This window comes from Perca flavescens, chromosome 8 (genome assembly GCF_004354835.1).
Source record: "Perca flavescens isolate YP-PL-M2 chromosome 8, PFLA_1.0, whole genome shotgun sequence".
NCBI lineage: Eukaryota > Metazoa > Chordata > Actinopteri > Perciformes > Percidae > Perca > Perca flavescens.
The window spans coordinates 2518944-2522430 of NC_041338.1; the positions used below are offsets into that span (position 1 = coordinate 2518944).

Genomic DNA, 3487 nt, shown 5'->3' on the forward strand with positions numbered 1-3487 from the left:
TTGTTTCTGAGCGTGGTCAGAAACCAGAGGAGAATCGTTACCTCCAGGGCCGACGTTATAAAATGAATAACATCGGGGTTAAAATCCCGTTTCTGGTGAGACAATGAATGAACTTGGCTTTCAGTCTGGAGTTTATTTCATACACCGCACACACTGTGTACAAAACTTTAACTTATTCCACCAACTCTGCTCCGGTCGCATCTACACCTCTTTCTCTATCTCTCTTCTGTCCACTTGAGACACGCGCACTGAGCCCTAGCACCATTTTACAACAAATGCCTTATGATGCTGATGTGACCGAGCCTGACCCAAACCCGAACATCATTTCTAAATATCTAGCTGAACTCTACGCTACACATAGGAATAAACACGGTCAGGGGTTGTTAGCATTTCTTTAAACCAATCACAACTTAAACTGCTGTGTCATTGAATGTTACTGCATAGTCAAAAGAAGTCTGGATTATGATGTGGCACTTTGTTACTATTTATTAAGTGATCTACATTTATTTAATCTGCATAGTAGCCAGTTGCACTTCATAGTCTAAAATGATCTGATCAATTCAAACCACCAACAGTTGATTATCATATCAATCCTAGTCTCACATTGCCAGACCTATCTCTACAGCGCTGTGGAGGAAGGTCTGGCCCCTCCACACATACACTACACATAGGAAAAAACATGGTCAGGGGTTGTTTGCATTTCTTTAAACCAATCACATGGTCAGGGGTTGTTTGCATTTCTTTAAACCAATCACAATCGTCTTGGGTGGCGCTAAACTCTGGAGGCAGCGAATGTGGCTCTCCAAAATCATCTCAGGAAGGAACTTGTTTTGGTGAAACATTTGCACCCCACAAAAGAAAACGCCTCATACAGTATTATATTAAGGTAACTGTTGACATGAAGCAGTGGCAAATCCCCCCAATTGGTCCCAAAACATCTCAGTTAGAGAGTAAATGCCCTGTCCGTGACTAAAGAGACAGTTCACTTTAACACATCATTTACATAGTTCATTCATCTATCAATTATAGGTAGTTAGTTTAATACTTGTAAACAGTTACCTTTTACAGGTTCTAATAAGCCCCTATGTCATCTAGCATCCTGGGACCTAAGTTGTGCTGGACTCAAAGTTTACTGGCTGACAAATGTGACTGGTTAATTCATTAATTTCCCTTTATTCATTTTCTGGCCACTTGGGGGCGGAAGACTTCTGGAACATGATAACACACACAACCATGACTTTGTGAAGTTGTTATTGGCTGATGTGTTATCAAAACAATTTCCTTCATAGATATGCAACAGACACAGAGCATCATTAACATTGATTTAGAGTAATGTATCTGTCCACATGATGAATCAAAGTCCCTGTTATCCACTCTTCTTTAGTTTTTTTCTGCTCCTGTTTGTCACTATAGTGTTCTGCCTGAGAAAGTACACATTTTCACTAATTAATTAATCTCATCGGTCCTCAATGACAGGATTTAATTGGGATATTTCACATTATATTTAACACCCATAACACCTATATTTACCTTGCTTGGACTTACTGTACACCCCTTAAGATCTAAACCCTGATTATTGGAGTAGTTTCATCATCGTACTTACCAAAGTTGGTTCTCTTAAACTCGTCTCTCTCTGAAACTGTCATAAGAGGAGAGGTTATCATTATTTTCAACAGAATCAGATTCATGGTAGTTTGTTTAGTTTAACTTTGGGAAGACAAACTTCTTGTATTCTCTAAGAAACAAAGAGCCAAGGTGGCGTCAATGACACATCTGGATGTTGGCTGTATCCTATGAGGTATCACAGACTTTAGTGTTTAAGGGTTTATTTTAATAACCAAGAACAAAAAGCAGGAACTCCAGACAATAATGTCTGATCTTCTTCTACAGCGTCACAAACAACTTTAATCTTTTGTTACTTAATGTTGCTGACTTGGAAAGAAACTTTAACACAAAGGTATTTAACTAGGAACTTTATGAAAAAAGTTTGCCCAATATTGGACTATCAGTCTCTCTTCAGTTGGATTATGTGATTAAAGAGATCAATAAATGTAAAAAAATATTTCCAAGATGGCTTTCTTTAAAATGAATCTAGTAAATTATTGTTCAGGACAAAAAATGACTGTCGTTAAACAATGATAAGTTCAACTTCAAGTTCAATTCAGAATACTCACAGAGAGAAAGAAGATGAGAGCAGCTTGTAGCACAGACAGGACTCCAAGGATCACAGCAGCCAGCCTGTACCGTTTTATACCTGTATGTAGAACACACACACACACACACACACACACACACACAGATCAAACTTTTTAACCTTTTTAACCTTGGTTACATTGACTTACATTAATTTTGTGGAGACATAATAGAATATTAGCCACTTTACTAATGTTCCTGCTATTATCATACATTACTTAAAGTCCCTGACAACACATTCTTTTGGCAGATAGGGGCACCACCCATATCCAAAAATGGTTGGTTGCTTAGTTCGCGCTGGCCGTCACTGTGTTATCGCTCAATACGGGACCAATTTCAAACATTTTAGGTCATATCAGTCTATTAGACACAAAAGCATGTTGGAAATGGGACCCAGATTGAAAAAAAAATGACCCTTCAACTGTCATGTTACCGGTCGACATGTGACCGGCTGCCAGTCGCCATCATTTCATAGGATATCATGAAATGCAACAAATCATGATTTCAGACCGCCCATAAAATCACCGGTCTAAAGCACTGTTCAGATCACAGACTCCCGACGAGACAAAACCGTTGCAGTGAAAAGTTTCAGCAGTCTGAACCGGCCCGTCTCAGCTCCACTCAAACAGCTGATGGTGTCGCTGTGACTCAGTTTGTCAAGTTGCCAGAGACTGGTTTTAGAACGTCAAGGACATCACCTGTTTCAACAGCCAATCAGCTAGTAGCAACTCAGCTGGTCACGTTACAAGCTGTCAACTGCTCGAAATGGAGTTGGAGAGAACGCATGAGAGTGGTCGAGTGAGCTAGAGCATGACAGAGAGCAGTGAATCTTTGTTCTGAACTGGACTCCACAATTCAGTTTAGTACTACAGTTTACTGTGTCTTTTCACATCTTCAGAAAGTATTTTCTATAATGTGTTCAGAAAGAATTCACTGATTTTGCTTTACCTGGACCTATATAAAAGAGACTTCAGATACAGTATTAGGGGACCACTAAGGTCTATATAAAAGAGACTTCAGATACAGTATTAGGGGACCACTAAGGTCTATATAAAAGAGACTTCAGATACAATATTAGGGGACCACTAAGGTCTATATAAAAGAGACTTCAGATACAGTATTAGGGGACCACTAAGGTCTATATAAAAGCGACTTCAGATACAGTATTAGGGAACCACTAAGGTCTATATAAAAGAGACTTCAGATACAGTATTAGGGGACCACTAAGGTCTATATAAAAGAGACTTCAGATACAATATTAGGGGACCACTAAGGTCTATATAAAAGAGACTTC

The 3487-nt window shown here is 39.1% G+C and overlaps 1 long non-coding RNA gene across 1 annotated transcript; it reads right to left on the reverse strand.

The window, feature by feature from the left end:
* Window positions 1-208: 208 nt before the first annotated feature.
* On the reverse strand, window positions 209-2254 carry LOC114560791 (uncharacterized). The gene is made up of 3 exons (XR_003693238.1): window positions 2175-2254; window positions 1604-1639; window positions 209-1421 (listed from the first exon to the last, which is right to left on the reverse strand). It is a non-coding gene; the product is annotated as an uncharacterized LOC114560791 (long non-coding RNA).
* Window positions 2255-3487: the final 1233 nt, after the last annotated feature.